General features: G+C 38.5%; 1 protein-coding gene and 1 pseudogene across 2 annotated transcripts in view; both read right to left on the bottom strand.

The window, feature by feature from the left end:
* Positions 1–19,745, bottom strand: part of LOC149162734 (fatty acid amide hydrolase-like) — a 346,996-nt gene that overhangs the window by 318,363 nt on the left and 8,888 nt on the right. The window lies entirely within an intron of this gene.
* Positions 1,234–19,623, bottom strand: LOC149162735 (chaperonin CPN60-2, mitochondrial pseudogene; annotated as a pseudogene).

Genomic DNA, 19,745 nt, shown 5'->3' with positions numbered 1-19,745 from the left:
CAAATCACTTGTACTATTCTCAGCTAGTGATTCTCTTGTTTGTCCTAGTTAGGATTTTTGTTAACATCAATATTGTAATATGAAAGGGTTTCTATCAATTTACTCCTCATTCCTTCTAGATACACGAATACAATGGTTTCTTAGCTATGATGATTTTCAATGGCGATTTTGCGTAGAACCAAGTGTAAAATTATTTCTTTGTTTCCAAAAATAATTGGCATTGTTGCTAACTTTTTTGGAAGCCTAGTGGTTTCTCAATTCCTTAGTTAAGCACGAAAGGGTTTGATCCTTGAGAGGAAGAATGCCATTTACGTTCTTTCCAGTTCTTTCTAGTTATAATTGTTCTTACCATGATTGTCATCGTCTGGTGGAATAACTCAGTCTTTACTAGACTTCCTTTACCATAGTTTCAGAATTGCCGAAGAATTACTGGTCTCTAGATATCCTGTGGTAGCAGTAACTCTGATTCTAGGCAAGCTTTACTCCACCACTAAGGGGGAATCCATGGCCTTCTTCTTGGCGTTAGAGGGGCTTGTTGGTCAGTGGAAGGTTATCATCTGTTGCGTCCTGTCGTTTGGCCAAGTCTAGCAGTCGTCGCATCCTTTGGTAATGAGATTTAGAATCGATCTCTATAGACAATGCAGGTTTCGTGCTGAAGATGCTCAAAGTTGGTTATTCGAGTGAATCATTCAGAGGGGAAATAATGCAATTGCTTATAATACGATGCATGTTTAGCACTGCTGAGATTATGCTCAAAGTTGGTTATTCGAGAAATTAAGTATTTCAAACCATTCATTATTATTTTTATTAAAACAAACACCTCAACAAGAAAAATTAAATATTATGTAACAGGTCAGACAATTTTATATTCTTGCAATTGAAATCCTTGTTTGATCCATAAGTTACAAATAACTCAGTTCCTCTAATTTGATCCATCAGGTCCTTGTTGGATCTGAGTTTCACATTCCTTGAAAGGATTGAACTGTCAAGAGGTTGCTGATTGGCTTGGCTACTTTATTAAATTTCTTGTATATTTTCTTTTACCTATGCCTCTATCATTCTCTTCACCAAAACTCAGATAGCTTGTTCTAATGTGCACAATATGGTCTTTGAATAAATGGTATAATAATAAACACAAGATTTCAAGAATTCTCTTCACCAAAACTCAGATAGCTTGTTCTAATGTGCATGATATGGTCTTTGAATAAATGGTATAATAATAAACACATGATTTCAAGAAGAAAGAAGAAAGTCTTTGGCAGCATCATAGCCAAGGTCAAGATTATCTTGCTCCAGTAATTTCCCAACAACCACTGCACCTTTGACACCCACATTTGCAGCAATCGTATATGCAGGCATCTTCAATGCATTATGAATAATTTGCACTCCAATCTTTTGGTCAAAGTTAGCAGTCTGATGTTTTTCTAGCTCCTTTGTCACATAAAGAAGAGAAATCCACCTCCTGGCACAATACCCTGCTCTACTGCTGCCTTAGTGGCATTCAAGGCATATGTAACTCTGTCCTTCTTCTCCCCTACTTCTGCCTCACTAGCTCCACCAATCTTCAGAACTGCAACTCCTCCTGAAAGCTTTGCCAACCTCTCCTGATACTTTTCCTTATCATAGTTTGTTGTGCTGGCTTCAATGGCGGCCCGAATCTGCTCACATCTTTCTTCTATAGCCTTCTTATCACCACCTCAATCAAGAATAATAGTGTCATCCTTTGATACAGTTACCTTCTTTCAATACAGTTACCTTATTTGCTGAATCGAACATAGAAGCTTCAAGCTTTATGCCAAGTTCTTTTGTAATCATTTGATCACTAGTAAGTACAACAAGATCCTCCAAGTTGTATTTTTTGTTTTCTCCAAAGAAACAATCAGAAGATCTCTTTTCTTATTCAAGGTCAGCTCCATTGCTCTGACAACTGCATTCAAATTTGAAATTTTCTTTTCATGTATCAGAATATGAGGATTCTCTAATTCACATTTTTGGGCCTTATCATTTGTGATAAAATACGGAGATATATAGCCTTTGTCTAGCTTCATTCCTTCAACAACCTCCAATTCATTGTACAATGTCTTCCCATCTGCAATATTTATGATTCCTCCTTTCCAACTTTTTCCATTGCTTTGGCAATCAGTTCAACAATTTCACTCCTAGTCTCAATTCCATTGCATTCATCCCAGCTGCAAGTCAGCTAATGCCCCGTCTCAAGTCCATTGCATTCATCCCAACTGCAATTGTCTACAACTTACTTACAGCCTTCTGTGAATATTGCACGAGTAAGGATGGTCGCACAGGTAGTGCCATCTCCTACAACATCTTTTGTAGCATTGGAAACTTGCTTCACAATACTTGCACAAGCATTTTTTAACTTGTCACTGAACTCATTTCTTTTTGCCACAATAACACCATCCTTTGTTACTTTTGGAGAACCATAATTTTGTTCAATAACAACATTGTGACCCTTTGGTCCCATTTTCACCTTTATAGCATCTCCCAGTTGTTCCACAGTTGGAAATAAATTAATTCCTACTTGTCTATGGTTGTACTTTTCTATTTGAGGAGTTTGTTCCTACATGATAGGAATAAGCTAGAATATAGTTTCTCCTAGTTTAGTGTGTGGTTGAGAGAATCTCTCAACCACACTACTGTACGTCTAAGATAGCATTCCTATCTTGAGACTATTGATTGTATAAATATGTGTGTAAACAATGAATAGAATATATTGTTGAGTGTGTAATTTTATCTTGGTATCAGAGCCTGTGAGGGCTTGGCCCCTCCTGGGCTGATTGAAAATAAAGGGTTTATTATATGTTGTTTGTCCATCATTTTTTTTTTATGGTCTGTTCAAGTACTTGATCGGCTGATTGAAATCGTGTTGCTGAGCCGACCCTGCGAGCTTGTGATTTGATGGAGCTTGGCAGTGTTGAATACAATTCACGGCGCGGTTGAAGACCTCGGGAGGTTTTGCTGTCGCGTGATTGAGAATTGTGAAGAGGATCGCTTGCTCCTGCTCGCTGATCGCATGGTATAATAGAACCAACTTAACAGGCTTTACAACCGAGCCTTTGGCAGAACTCGGTGGTCGCTCATCGACTTGAACAGGGCCACCCAAAATATCTCTATTGTGCTGAGCCCACAGGTGATCAAGCACTCTGTGTAGGCTAGGCGTTGTATCTTTTCGGTGGTGTTAGGATCTGGATCACTGCTGAGCTAACACCAATTGGTGGACGTAGATCAGATCGGATCTCTGCCGAGGTTTTTATTTGGAGGCATCGCACCCCCTGAGGAGGAAGTCCACTGTATCGAGCCACCGTTGTGGCATGATACCACTGTTTGAAATTTTGTAGAAGAGGCCAACAAATCTCAATCGAGATTTTAAAAGAGATGGTGGTCCGATCTGTTGACCCACAGGGAAAGCGTGGCTACATTTTGTGCGGCGTTGATTCCAACCTGTCGATTCTCTTGGTATTGGTATTAGAATCAAGATTGTAAAGGGCCGCAGGTGCTCTAGTTTGATCTAGTTGCGCAAAATCTCGGGAGGCATGACATTGATTTGAGGAGGCATGACAATGACCAGAGGAGAGTGGTACATTTGGGTCGATCGATGGCCCTGTGAATGCTGATTGCCCGAGGAAAGTGGCAGATCGGGGATCGGTGATGAGGTAGATCAAGCCTCTTTTGATTGTTTGAAGCTGTTGGATGCCGTGGAGGAGATCTCTGCGAATTTGATTGAAATTGCAAGGAAATCGAAGCCCAGGTGAAAGATCAGTAACGTGGATCTGTTGATAACAGCATTGGGCTTTGTGCTCTGTAATGGGATATAACCAGGAGATTCGAACTCGGGTCACTGATATATTCCAGAAGTGATCGCCGAGAGTTTTTTGGACATTTGTGTGCACAATAAACTTTGTGCAGCAAGATGAAGAACGGGGTGATAGAATGTAGTGTTTGCCACTCCAAGTTGGGTCTTTCCCCAACTGCCCGTGCCGTTTCGAGGGCATACGATCGGCATCATGCAAAAGTTCTGTTTGCCATTATCATGCTCCTGTTCCAGGTCCGAAGACAAAAGCGACAGTGAAGATGTTAAGCAATTCCAAGGTTCTAGTGCGGTGAGCGTGGAACGAACACGCGACCTTCAAATATTGTCTCCAAATTCATTCAAGAGAGAGAACAGTGGAAAAATAATTCGATGTTGCCAGCGATGGCTTCTTCAAGGCTTTCGTCCATGGTGGTAAGAAATCTGATTGCAAGCCCCCAAGGCCTTGTTCCTAACGGGGCGCAGAGTGTATTTATCTTGGGTAGGATCCTCTTCAGCGGCCATGGCACTGGTACTGCGAGGTTTTATGGCAGCGCGTCTCTGGGAACCAGTGGGGATGCTGATTATTATCTTTCTTCCCAGGGATGAGATTTTTTTACCGGAGTCTTGAAGAGGGCAGAATTGAATTCAGGATCATATTGGAATTTGTCACCCTTTGTGTCGACGAGGTCGGCAAGTACTGTTGCTGGGAAGGTTGGGTTCGATGATCAAATTGAGACTGCTGGTGGTGCGTTGTAAGCCGAGGAGAAGACCGAAGGAGGCTGCAGTCGCGCAGTGATCTGCGTGTTGGACGGGGCTGCATTGGCTCTCGTTTTTTCGCCGATGATTTTATCTGACTTGTTCTGAGGGTTGAGGTAGAGAAGGAGCGACGCCCTCTAGCCCGTGCGTGCGAGATAGGTGTTGTGAGCATGCGAAGGGTCTGTTGCTGATTATGTGGAAGCTTTGTTGCCCGTTATGTTTGGTGTGATGTCATTGCTCAGATCTGAGCTAAGGTCTCCATGGAGTCTGATGGCTTTGTTCAAAGTTTCAGGCATGAGTTCAAGCGTTGGTCCTCCGCTATGGGCTGGAGCCTGTGGTTTTTGGAGATCGCTCCCCCTCCAGAACTTGTGACCCCTCCAGATGTTGGATTTCTTAGCAGCTTGGAGCGATCTCGAATTTGTGAGATTGTCGTGTGGCTGGTTACCTTTGTCTCTTCGATGCAAGGGTGTTTGGGATTGCAGTGAGCTGAATCCTAACACAGATCCGAGGATGACAGAACGAAACAACTTATGTGTGTCTGCGATTCGGAGAGTGAGATCCGAGCAGATGACAGCAGATCGGTCGAACCGGTGGACTGGTTATGTTGGCAGAGGATTGGTTGTGAAGTGGCAGCCCAGCATGGAGAAGATTGTTGGGTCCAAGAACACTCCAGGATTGGAGGAGATCGGGCCGGTGGTGTGTGCCGAGCAGGCAGCCAATTGCAGATCACTGGTTATGATTCATGATATTTCTGGACTCTAATAGTTGTTGTTATGATTGGGAAATAATCATCTTTGGGCAAAGATAGAGAAATTTGATATTTTGTCAATCTGAAAGTTTATTTTTTTATATCTTGGAATTATGCATAATATTATTGAGCCTTATTGAGCCTAGCTAACTCAATGTAGGTAAAGTTGTTTTGTTAGAATTCATGACTCTAACAAATGACAGGATAAGCATGGAGTTCCAAGAACTTATTTGACAAAGATGCCCAAGATATGAACAATGAATAGATGAGGTAAAGCAGCAGCAACAACGGTTATGGTGGACAGCAAAGTAGATTTGTTTGAGTTAGTGTGGAATAGACTCCCTAGAATGTTGTAATAATCATTGTATGTACCCAGAAACTCCAAATGTTGAAGTATGGAATGTAAGCCTTGTAAAGGAATTTGAAAGTTCGTGGTGATCTTAAAACCACTTTGTAATGGTTTATGGTCAGCCTGAAACCATCTTTTATCACCTGAAAGTGCGGGTTGGTGCTGAGCCTAAAACCATCTTTTGTCACTGAATGTGAGGGTTGGTGGTGAGCCAGAAACCATCTATATAGTCTTTGTGACTGAAGTGCCTTTGTGGCCAACTTGCCTTTGTGGCTGAATGGTTGGTGGTGAGCCAGAAACCATCTATATAGTCTTTGTGACTGAAGTGCCTTTGTGGCTGAATCGCCTATGTGGCTTGAGGTGCCTTTGTGGCTGGCATCGTGGATGTCAATATGTTGTTTGACAAGCTCGCCTTTGTGGCTGTGTTGAGCTTTGGCTGAGTTGAGTCAGCGTGCCTTTGTGGCAGTGTGTACACGGGAGATTTGTGCTCGTAGGAGCAGGTGGACTGCAGAACACCTGGCTCGGACTCAGATGATTTTTTTTTTGAGTAGAAGGGGATTGGCGTTTTTCGCACTAACAGCAATGCCAGGAAGGCCAACTGGCGCGTCTGTTAGGCCATTAATCGCGCCAATGGGTGCGGGTTTTTCGTTCAGGATCACGCCAATTCACCTTCAAGGGGATCCGTGGGATCGGAGAAGTTGTGGATCTGTCCGAGGGCGGCAGATTGTGTTTTTGGAGGTTTTGTACATGCAATTCTGATAGTGGTGGATTTGACTATCATGACAAGTAGTCATTAAGGGGGGAGTTGGAAATAAATTAATTCCTACTTGTCTATGGTTGTACTTTTCTATTTGAGGAGTTTGTTCCTACATGATAGGAATAAGCTAGAATATAGTTTCTCCTAGTTTAGTGTGTGGTTGAGAGAATCTCTCAACCACACTACTGTACGTCTAAGATAACATTCCTATATTGAGACTATTGATTGTATAAATATGTGTGTAAACAATGAATAGAATATATTATTGAGTGTGTAATTTTATCTTCCACACCTTGCAATGTTGCAGCTCTAGATTCAACACCAAATCTAATATCCTTTGCTTTACTTCCTTAGCTCTGGATTCAACACCAAATCTTATATCTTTTGCTTTACTTCCTTAGCTCTGGATTCAACACCAAATATGATATCTTTTGCTTTACTTAATTTCGAGAATTGTTTTGTTTTTTGGTGCAATGGGTTCTTGCTTCCTGTCTTGTCATGACCTTCGGGATTAAACACTAGAAGTGTAACAAAAAAACTAAACCATAGAATAAGCTAATTTGCCAGCCAAAAAATAAGCAACAAATGATTAAAATATGCCTAAGAGAAACCGTACTTCAACACTACTTTTAGCTTAATATAATATGCCACGGATTGAAAAGAAAAGTATTTTTCATTGTAATTAAAGCTTGTTGTTGCTCATTCTAATTAAAATTTATAATCTTAGAAAACGATTGTTCACCACATTTGGGCTTGACTACCCGCTAGGGACTACCGCTGCCTCCAGCACTTGTTATAATGGAAGTAATAATAATCTTTATGTTTAACACACCGCATGAGGAAGGTCTTTTTCCAAACAAGTTAAGGCGTTGAAGTTTGTTTTCTTAAAATTCGTTTATTTTTTTCATATGAGAAGAGTTTTATTTTTACAAATTTTTGTTGTATATTCCTTCTATAGATTTTTATTGATAACAAAAAAAAATTCGTACGAGAAGAGTTCTATTTTTATAATTTTTTGTTGTAAATTTTTATTGATAACAAAAAAAATAACAAAGATAAAACTTTATGTCTACACTGATTGGTCGGTAAACTATTGAGCCAAGGAATATAAGTGTGAAATCCTTGGATTTACATCTGAAAAAACAAAACTATGACTTTTATACCTAAAATATTAACCCGAAGCTTATAACATATGTGAAAGAACAAAATTATAGAGAGTACAAAAAGTAGTAGATAGCTACCAAAAGCTGGAAATAGGCCATAAATATAGTGTGCAAAAAATTAGACATAATGGACATATTAGTCCAAAATGATGACTGGAGAGAGGAGGAGAGTTTTCATCTGTAGTGTTCAGAGGTGGGACACTGTTTAGAGGTGGAACATTGATCACTGCATCCTCATCCTGATGATCATTTGATTTTGTCCTTGAGTCAGAAACCACGAATATTTCCACTCGACTTAATTTGACCACTATATCATCGACACCATATCTAAGAGATATCCTCTTGTGCAATAAAGAGCTTGTAGTTGTCTACCCATTTATCCTGAATTACCATACTAAGCAATGTTTTCATCTACCAATGTAGGGTGATGGAATGGAGAAAATGCAGTCTTCTCTTCTTGAATTTCCCAGGATCGGGAACCCATTTCAAATATTTTCCACCAATTTCAGAATCAAAATAATATACTCGATCCACAAATTCCCTTGCTTCAAAATGCAGAATCTTCTTTCTAATTTCCAGGGGAACCACGTCATTAAGTTAGTTATTGATTCCCAACCAAACAACTGACAATGCTTAGATGAAGATGCCCCTAAAGCATGTCCCTGATGACAAGGAAGTCGTTGTCGTGGTACCATTTCCACAGGAAACTTGCCAACAAAACACAAGAACAAGACTTGAAACAACTGAGAGAATAAGTGGTTGTTTACCTCCTTAAAAGGATTGAGCAGACACAAGAGGATATATGAATGAATAAAATATTAAATGGCTTTTGAACCTGAATAAAAACACCTTTGTAGAGATGAAGCAAACAAGTTGAGGATAACTGGCAGGAGGAAGAATGACCCCAGAATAATGCTACTTCGTCACTTGCAGACTACTTTGAGGAATGTGAACTAATTGTGGTCGCATAAGACCGACTGCTCTCTAATAGACAAATACTCACAATAAAATAACTTCACTGAGACCTAGAAAACTTGAAAACCAAAACATGACAGGGTTTGTGTGCTTTAATAGACGAGAGGGTGACAAAAGGTAGTATACCTATCAGAACTAGACCGAAAAAGTTCCTTGATACCATACACCACATACCAACACTGGGAAATTGAACGAAATGCCAATCAGATCAAAACTCCTAGAGTTTGTTGAAGGAAGTACCATGACCGGTTCAAACAAGCGACTTGACCTAAAATTATGTAAAAATAACATAAAAAACATGGACACCATAGTTAGTCAAAAGGAAGTTCTAAAACCAACGTTGTTTCCCACAATAATATTAGTTTTTATAGCATCAGAGGTTTTCTAGGCTCGAAACTTTGTGGAGAGTCTAAAACACAGGAGTTCTCCATAACCCAGAAATTGTTTGTGGAAATTCCACCTAGAAGTGTCTCAATTAGATCATTAGCCTATTTTTAATTATTTCCTAAATTTCAACTTAGGAAACAGGGTTAATTAATCATAATTAATTTAGATAAGTGTGAATCATCTAGAAACTCATACGGATTGACTCCGACATGATCTTAGAAACTCATACAGATCGACTTCGACATGATCTTAGCCCTTGATTAAATTTTAATCTTGGTCGTTGGAGGTCCAATAAAAGATTATAAGAATAAGTTGATGGGTAGATGGAAAACATGCTTGTGGAGACACAAAGATCGATTTCCTTGGGCAATTTGATTTTCCAGAGGGAGCAGTCAAAAGAGTTCGAGTCAGAAGGAAGCAGAGACAGAGAGGGGCAAGGAGGTGAAGTTGGAGGAACATTTCTAGATCCAGTGGTTGCATTTGTAGAGAGGTCAAAATTTCTCCAGGAAGTTGCACAAAGGCGGCACCTAAGTTTTAGAGGTAAGTTCGATTTGCTAAAGGAAGAAGACGTTTTCAGTTCCAGAGATCGGGCAGAAGATCCAGAGGGATGGAGAAGCGTTTTCCCAATCAGCAACAAGCAAGACAACTTGATTTTCAGTGGCTCCGAGTAGAGCGAGTGCACGCAGTGTGAGTGTGGGCAGCTCGTATGCAGACAACACGTGTGTAGGCAATGCAAGTGCAAGCAGTGTGAGTGTGGGTAGAGCGTGTAGCATAATGCGCCAGGGTGACACAAAATTTGTGTAGGGATAGGTGGATGGCTTGATTTTCAATGGAATTCAAGGGTCGGGATTGCTCAGAGTGAGGGTAATTTTCGTTAAGGTATTTTCGCTAGTTTTTTCTTTGTAGGATAGCCAATATTTATCATCCAGATTGTACACAAATAAATTAATTGTTGCTTAATAATATAAAACCCTCAGTTGTTGTACCGGTTTTCTTAAGTTGGGTTTTGCCGGGGACTTTTGTCCAAAAATAATTGTGTTAAATTTTATGTGTGTGTGCTAGCATTTCTTAGTTTCCAACGCTATTATTTTCTGTAGTATTTTTGTGAAGTTGTAGTGTGTTTATTTCGTTGTTGTCGTAGCAATAAACTGATAATTTAATTAATAGTTAGAAGAAATAATATCAATTGCTGCAAAAATATTTCAGACTTGTAATTTTCACATGGTATCAAAGTGTGATTGATCAGATAGGAAAGCTTAGAAGCGAAAGAAAAAATTCATTGCTCAGAGGGAGCAGCAAGATGAATTTTTGGAGGTTGCGTAGAGCCTAAGCTAGGCAGATTGATTTTTCAGTGCGGGTTAGTAGAAAAAATCGGCTTGCCAGATTCAGTGGTTCCATTAGGAAAAGGGAGAGGGAACTCAAATTTTCGCTAAGTAGATTTCTTGTCTAGGAACAAAGGGTTTTGCAACTGTTTACTAGAGCAAAATTTGTGCCAAGTGGAAGAGAAAATCACACACACAGGGAAAATTTTTCTCAGGGGACTTCAAGTTTTAGAGGTTCGATTTTTCCTGTAGCAGATTTGCAGGAGCTGTGAGTTGTTTTTCTCACTCCATAAGGGAGTACGAGTAGCAGATTCAACAACCAAATAGAGGGAAAGAGGGATTTTTTGACCAGATTCAAGATGGCCACAACTGGTCTTAGAGATCAAGATAGATTAGACGGTGACTCCAACTATGTTATTTGGAAGGCCAAAATGTCCTTTCTCCTTAATGAGCATGGTCTAAATACCTATGCAAAAAATGTGGTAGCAGTACCCCAAGATGCAGATCAGCAGAAGGAGTATAAAAAGGAAATGGCGAAGGAGAAGTAGATGATCTTGGATGGAGTTCGAGATCATATAGTCTCATATGTAGCTAGAAAGAATATTGCCAAGGAGATGTGGGATGTTCTCTCCACACTATAGCAGAGTTCTTTCGAGCAACGGAAGATGTTTCTCCATGTGAAGCTAAGAAGTGTTAGGATGCAGAAGGGTGAGGGCATAGATCCCTTCCTTACTAGGATTCAGGAGGTCCGAGATCAGTTAGCAGTCGTTGGGGAGGTGCCCCAACCCACAAAGCTTGTATGGTTAGCACTGCAGAGTGTCTTGGAGGAATGGAAAGTGTTTTCCAAAGTAAATGGGTAGAGACAAATTTTCCTGGATGGGACAGGATGTGGGTTGATCTACAGCAGGAGGAGTTGAGGCGAGCTCTAGTAAAGAGCACCATCAACAAAAGCAGCAACAAGGGCATGAAGAGTGAGAAGGAAGAGGAGAATGTGGCCCTAGCATCTAAAGGTCCCAGTTAGGGGTAGGGGGAGAAGAAGAAGAATAAGGACTTGTCAAATGTCAAGTGTTTCAAATGTGGTGAGCTTGGCCACTACATTACGCAGTGTCCTCTCAGGAAGAAGGAGAAGTAGGAGAAGCAGGACTAAGTGGCAACATCTCTTGAGATAGACAAGTTATCCTCCAGGTTGGAGGAATAGTTTTCTATGTTTGCAGTTATACCTCTAGGAGAGAGGTAGGGCGACATGGATTTGTAGTCCCAGAGTTGCAGAGATTGGGCAGGGTACATTGAGGTGTCCTCCTCATGGATCATTACCTTGCTACGAGCGCCCACATTATTTAGTAGCAAGATGGATCAGTGTCAGTGATGTAGTCAGATTATCTGAGTGACAATTGCAGACTAGTGGAAGTTAGACGTTAAGGAGTGCGGTGCAGAGTGGCACAATGCAAAGTCAACAACGTCGCAGATTCTTCAGTGGACAATGTAGTGGCTAGTAGTAGTCATATACAACAGACACAGTTGATTCAGTATTTAGGATGCTTCTTAATTGTAGTTGTTTCAATTGCAGCAACAAAAAATGAGAGGGAGTTGCAGTGCAGATGCAAAATTGGCAGAAGCGTAGCAATGTCAGCAACAACACATATGCAACATCAGAGTTGTGCAATAGTTGGTGGACAGTGGCAATCAATCACAGTGGCTAGACATTAGCAATGTGAGAGAGGGGTGATACAGAGACAAGGTGTTGTAGCAGCAATGGTGTAGCACCAGAACACCTTCCTCGCTAAGAGGGAGTGTTAGATTTTGTATCATTGGAGGTGTTCTAGTCTCGAAACTTTGTGGAGAGGCTAACACACATGAGTTATCCATAACCCATAAATCATTTTTGGAAATTCAACCTAGAAGTGTCTCAATTAGATTATTAGTATATTTTTAATTATTTCACAATTTTAAACTTAGGAAAAGGGGTTAATTAATCAAAATTAATTGAGATAAGGTGTGAATCCTCTAGAAACTCACAAGGATCAACCCTGATATGATATTAGCCCTTGATTAAGTTTTAATATTAGTCGTTGGAGGTCCAATTTTTTATTATTATAAGAAGTCGATGGGTAGATGGAGAACACGCTTGTGGAGACAAAAAGATAAATTTATTTGGGCATTTCAATTTTCCAGAGGTAGTAGCCAGAAGGAAGAAGAGATAAGGAGGGATGAGGACAATTGAAGTCAGAGGAAGATTTCCAGATCTGGTGAGTGCATTTGTAGAGAAGTTGAAATTTATCTAGGAAGTTACGCAAAGGTAGCACAAAAGATTTAGAGGGAAATTTGATTCGCTAAAGGAAGAAGACTTTTTCAGTTCCAAAGGCTGAGAAAAGGTTCCAGAGGGCCGGAGAAGCGTTTTCCCAATCAGTGGTAGGTAGGATGGCTTGATTTTAAATTGTTCCAATAAGAGCAAGTGCAAGAAGCACAAGTGCGGGTTGAGTGTGTAGCAGACTACGCCAGGGTGATGCATAAGCTGCAGAAGGTTAGGTGGACAACTTGATTTTTAGTGGCAGTAAAGTGTCAGGATTAATCAAAGTGAGGATAATTTCCCTCAAGATATTTTCACCGGTATTTTCTCTGCAAGATTACTAGTATTCAACATCCATATTGTACTCAATAAATTAACTTTTGCTTAATAATATAAAACCCTCATTTGTTGCATTGGTTTTCCTAAGTTGGGTTTTTCCAGGGACTTTTGTCCAAAATAATTGTGTAAAATTTTATGTGTGTGTGCTAACATTTCTCAGTTTCCAATGCTATTACTTTTTGTAGTATTTTTGTGAAGATTACATTGTTTTTATTTCGTTGTTGTCGTAGCAATAAACTATTAATTTAATTAACAATTAGAAGAAATAATACATGCTGCTGCAAAAGGATTTCAGACTTGAAATTTTCATAGATAAGAAGTTAAGGGGAGTATGAGTACCCAATGTTGCAAGATGAGAATGCTTTGAACCAGTTAGTGAGGTTTCAGAATTGAGAAAATACCCAGCTTATCTAACTTATCGTCCACTGCGGCCTCTTGAGGTTGAGACCACAAACAACAACATAACCTCTGCAAGTGAAGAATGTCGATCACATGATCCATTTTTCTGCTAGATATATAAATATATATCTGTGTAAGGTCATGACCATCATAATTAAAACATGTCATCTGCAAATTCCTTGGCAGTAGCCAAGTGTACTACAAACTCCAAGTTTTCGCCATCCCAAAAAAGTGACCCAGAATGAGGTCATAAATGAACATTCCTTTGTTGTCAATGCAAGGTCCTATGATAACCAATCCGCCATGGGAGAGGTGCTCCATGCATGTGCAAACGAGAGAGGTTTTGTTAACAAAACAAATGATCGAAAATGAAAACCTTAACCCTTTGCATGTTGCATTTAATATGATGAGACCCAGTTGGTGGCTCCCATGGTGTGAGCCCAGGATGTGCCACATGTGGCCCATGTAGAGCCATGTGGAGATACCATCTCTCCCTCGAAGGGATTCTCTGCATGTGAACTATGATGCCCATCGGAAAATGCTTGTCGAAGGGAGACGACATGCCAGAGACTCTACCTATTCTGATGTTATTTTGATGCCCTTGTAACACCCCCACTAGGGAGTTCTATTTTTATAAATTTTTTTACAAAAAATTTTGGTTTGTTACAAATTATTCGTTGTTAAAGTTTTGGGGTTTGAGTAACTGTGGGTAACATCAGGTATGTTACCATTTACCATTTACATAATAATAATAGTCAAATAAAGTAAGGATATGGATTTGACCTCGTAACCTACTAAATTCTTGAATTTTTCTTTTAACCTCTTTATTTATTAAAAAGTGTCATATTGCCTACTCCACAAATATTTATGATGGTAAGGAGACTCAAATGTATAACAATATAACAATTGAAATAGTGAACACAAAATGGGGATGTGAGATCATATCATAGGGCATTAAGTGAAATGATGTGTAAGATTAATTTGTGTTGTGATTGTGTATAGCATAAGAAATTTTTATTTCTTATTTATTTCATTATGTTTCTTTATTTTATATTTTGTATTAGATTATATATATATATATATATTAAAACGTAAATATTTTGGTCAATTTTATTGCAAAATATTTCAAGATATATTCGTTCAAATATTTAAATTTCTAACAATTTTACATAGTATAAAAACTTTGGTTAATCTTACTACTTAATATGCTAACTTTAAAATGTTTAGATATATTTATATAAAAATATTCAAATTTGTAAAGATTCAGTATAGTTTTTATAAAATTTTAGTTATTTTTAAAGTAAAATAATTTTATTATATAGAATTTGGATGAATCCTTTTATAAAAAATATAAGCTAGTAAATATTTTTTGGAAAAAACATGGAAAATTAATCCATAAAAAAAATTTAAACCCTAAAATTCCTCCCTTCAAATGATTCTCACCCTTGGCATGACATGCTCTAACTATTTTATATATAATAGAAATAAGTATAACACATCTTTACTATTCATCATCATTATGTTGTCTCTCATTTGGTTTTTCTTGTTCTCACAACATGTTCATGTAATGTTAGAGTAAATTCTTCCTCTTTCTCAAAAAAGAGTATAGTAAATTGTTCTCTACATTGTGAAAGTTATGGGAAGGAGAGAATCCTACTTGGTGGCATTAGCTAATTTCGAAAAGATTTGATGACTAAATTTTCATTTATTTCTAAGTAATTGGTTAAATTATTAAGTTGGAGTGGTTGATGATGCATTCCAAAGAACTTTATTGTATTCTATTTCTTGTGGCAATCTCATTAAACAACTCCTACCCACATAGTTCTTAGAATTAAATTGGTTCTTATCCTCAACAAATGTAATGTTGAATATCATTATTCCTTGATCTAAAGATCAAATAGATGTGCACAAGTATGATATGAATTTGTTGATGCTTTTTATGGGAGAGACTAGAATTTGTGACATCTAAAAGATGATGTTTATTTATTCAAATTTAGGTCATTAAATTCTGGCACATTTTTGGGGCTCTAAACAACATTTCTATGGGTAAGATGTCAAATGAACATTGCTTTAGATTTTTCTTGTTAGAAGAAAAAATTGTTCCTCTCATTGAGATATTTCCAACAAACTAACACTCAACTAGAATGAAGTTTGCATCTAAAAGTTATAGCTTTACAGGGTAATCATCCAAATATTACCCACATGTCCAACTAGTGACCATGTGATCATTTGAAGAAATAAAGACACGAGCATTGATTTAATATTAGTTTTTACATATAAGATTTTAGCATAAATATTTGTATTTTATTAAATATATACTTTTATGCCATAATTTATTTCTTATACATGCGACTACATGTAAGCAAGGGGGAGTCGAACATGAGCCTTTGTATTCACATTTACTTTACATTTTCATGAGTTTGCCAAATAAAATTTCCTAGAAAGTTAAAATATTTTTATTTTTATTAAAATATCAATAATAATAATAAATTAATAACATAATTAAACATAAATATAAATTCATTATATTCATTTTTAAAACTATTTTGATGAATTGAAAAATAAATTATTAAAAACAATAAATTATTTCTATCCAATGAGAAATCACCACTAGTTCTACATGTTTCATTTTGTTTAATATGGCAATGATATGTATTTTATATGGGATATAGGTTAATATATAATGTCTAATCATTTAAATGATGAAATTGATATGAATTAAAATTTTAATTTTGTACTTTTACAGTGGGTGTGTTAGTCTCGGATATGTATTAAATTATAGATAATTTGGAAAAGTTGGAGAACTAAGTTTCACTCTTGGTCAAGAATAGTACAAACATCACCTTCACTTCATTAGAGGAAAACAAAGGACTCTCAACCACCAATTCATATTGATTCTCTTTCCCGATAACATGATAAAGCTTGCATTTATGTTATAGTTTTTATAGTGACAATTGTGTAGTTCTAACCAGGTATGGAATTTGATGGGAAAATTGTTGGTCACTGAGTGATTTGCCTGTGTGAAAACAATAAATTTTGAAAATTCCAACCCCTTTAATATCTAGTTTTTATTAGTTATGTTTTTACTTTAGATGATACATTTATAGCATTGACATTATACAATGTTAAATTTTTGAGACTCTCGATTAGTTTTCCACATGGCAGCCAATAGTTTTTAGACATCCTAACCCAAAAAAATATTAATTTGGTATTTTAATTATAAATTCAATTTAAATTTTTTGTTTAATGTGTAAATTACATAATAAATTATATATTTGCGAGTATTTCAAAAATGAGATATACTAGGGAAGTCCTTTTTTTTTGTAAGTTAATTTTCTATTACCTCAAAATATCAAATTGCATCATTCTAAACATCTCATATTAATCAATTTTAATCTTTCATGAGGGAACTAGATATGTTAGATCGATAATGTATTAACATGAGTCAAAATATAGAGTCTACAACAATGATCCAAAAAAATTAATAGCGAGAGAGAGCCATAAAGAAACAAAAAACTAAAGCAAGTCATGACAAATGCTCAAGAATCTGATGAGATCACGGAGCAAGATCGTATGCACTCGCTCCAACAAGAGCATAAGACTTGAGTTCACATTGAAGGTGGGTGGCTTTCCACATGAGTCCGAAGAGCATCCAAACTAGCCAAATAGGAGCATTGATGACATTGCACCCTTTGAATCTCATTCAAGGAAGTTAAAATGTTGTTTCGATTGCCATGCCTCTCTTTCATGACTCTGCCTAAAAGAGTTTTCAATTGCTAGTGTAAGGTGACTGAGTTTAGATATGGGTTCCTTCTTCCCCTAGTATGATCAAGGTCATGAAGCCAATTTGTTACTTCCTCCATGATCTTAGAATCAGAGTATGCCTAGCAGTCAACATAGGATTCTGACTCGTGAATTTCATCGTGTGTTTTTTAAGGGGTGACAAAGTGAAAAACGGTCACGACTTCTTGAGCCTAACCCTAGGCTTGTGGCCAACCTTGTTGGCCTCTACCCCTGCTACCCCTTCAGTTATGTATGCAATGTCGAGGCATATTGCCACAATAGGAAGAACACATAGCAAGATAAGTGAAAAACACCATACTTGGTCGAGAGAAAGGGGTTTAACCAATCTGAGACCGAAAATAAGCTAAGAGGAGCAGTGGAAATGAGGCAACCCAAACCAATAGTAAGGAAGGGTCACATGCACCAAATACACTACAAACCACCTCTAGGCAGAAACCCCTTCACGATTGTGGATACCAGAGAACCAATCCCCGTGCACTCCGTTGAGAATTATGTAAAAAATCTAGAATTAAACCCACGTGAGTCAAAACCAGAACAATAAATAGCATGATAGGAAAAGCAAGTCTAAAACCTGCAACCACGGTCCCTCTTCACCACAACTGACTCGGGCTCTGACATAATATGCAAAGGTGGAACCACTAGCAGATAATAACCTCATCTGCAGACCAACCCCCAACAATTCATGGTGTTGAAGCATAGTGTAACCCAATTCTAGCATAGACTCAATGTTAAGTTTCCTTGAACCTAACACCTATCAATAAATCTCAAACAAACCCTTACATAATTTATTAATTTATGCACAAGTAGGTTCATAACAAAAAATGCATAACGGAAATACATAAAAATCATCATTACACATTGGACACATGATATATCCTAGAAAAATCCACAAAGGGGAAAAACCAACAAACTTGTTCCATTAAAAACTTGAGCTCCCGTACTAGGGATAATGGTCCATTAAAGGAAAGATACAAATAGTTTGAGGAGCATTGCTCTTACTCCCTAACTACCCCTTACTCCCTTTCCTCAAGCCCTCACACTTGAGTGAAATCCCTTCAATCAAACTGTTTACAAGGCATATTCTATTCTCCCTCAAATCTCCTTTTATAACCTTTTAATAACTAAAAACCATAACCCTAGATCTCAATGACCTAGATTAAATCTTGTCATCTCAAAATTAACCGTTGTGACTTAATCTCTCATTGAAATCACTTAATTAACTCAACTTTATAACCAAACAACTTTAATTATTAAATACAAAAGATACTTTATAAAATCACTTTACAAAGTTTATCATTTAAAAGGGTGATCTTCGATGCTAAGATACCAAGTTATACCAAATTATTATGGAAGTCCTACCAAACTACACAATCTAACATTCCTTCTCATACCAAACTACACAATCTAACACTCCTTCTCAGCTACAAAGGTACTTCCATAACTTCGATCTATCTGCAAACACATCACATCCATTGTAATTGTAATTGCTCCCTTGGACAGAGAAGCATGTCCATGGAACCTAAGCTAAGAACCATGCTCCTAAAAGCCTCTTGCTCTTGAGTATCCTGTATGGCTATCTCGAACCATCACTTCCGTGAGGTTGCTAACTCTCTCTCTCTAAGCTTCAGTACCACAAGCCTTCTCGGCCCTCGCTCTCCAGCTTTCACACTTGGATTTCCAATCGCTAACCATCCTGGTCTATCTCTCGACCCTTTGTTAGACGTTCCCCGGGCTTGTTGCCTAGATTTTCTACACATTGCCTGAGCCTCTTGCCCGGTACCCAAAATTTCCACCCACTGCTCGGACCTTCCTGCACACTTCCTGAAACTCCCCAAACCCTCTGCTCGCTCTCTGGGAGTCTTATGTGCTGCCTGGAGCCTCTTTCTCCCTGCCCGGACACTTCCGAAGTTTAATTTTTTTAATACAACATTGAACTTTTTTTTCTTTTATTTTGGCGATCCTTGCTCAGTGTTATAACCTCAGCTACTAGACCTCATACACTTGCAAATGACTACGAGTATTTGATCACGCGACTCCTTCTAGTGTAGTGTCTAGTTCCTCTTGCAAAACTCGGCACCACTATGATCTCGACCCACGATCTCCCGTGGCTCTCCATGTTTGTGCTCAACACTGTGGCCGACAGCTCCTCTGGCAGACAACTGTTGCTAAACCCCCTCGCATGTGTCCGCTCTCCATGGCTTTAGCTATGCCCTTGTTTGATGTTGGTCAAGGCGGTTGGTGGCTGTGTTGGTTGCCATACCTCTATCGGTGATTGAGTGTTGTGGGTCGGCCCGATTCACATTATCGTGCATGGCTATGCCTTCTCGTGACTAGGTGTTCTGTCGCCCCTGCACTTTCTCTCTGTCACGATTGTAAGATGTTGGTTGGTCAACCTGCGATATCCTACTCGATCCTTAGCGACTAACTGTCGTTGAACACTACGTCCATCCTACCTGTGTCTGCCAGTCTGTCTCCCTGTTCTCGGTCGCGATTGTGCTCGATGGCTGCTCGCCACCCTTGTAAGCTCATCCTATCATTGTGCCCTTAGTATCTCTGATCGCGAGCAGATTCGATTGTTGCTCGACCCCTTCAATTTTGTTGGGCTCATCTGCAGCCTCTGTCGCCACTATCTTGGCCCTTTGCTGCCTCCT

The sequence above is a fragment of the Pinus tabuliformis genome, chromosome 5_2 (genome assembly GCF_031772625.1).
Source record: "Pinus tabuliformis cultivar Carrire ecotype Pingquan chromosome 5_2, CPIR1, whole genome shotgun sequence".
Classification (NCBI taxonomy): Eukaryota; Viridiplantae; Streptophyta; class Pinopsida; order Pinales; family Pinaceae; genus Pinus; species Pinus tabuliformis.
This window is presented reverse-complemented; position numbering and strand designations above follow the sequence as displayed.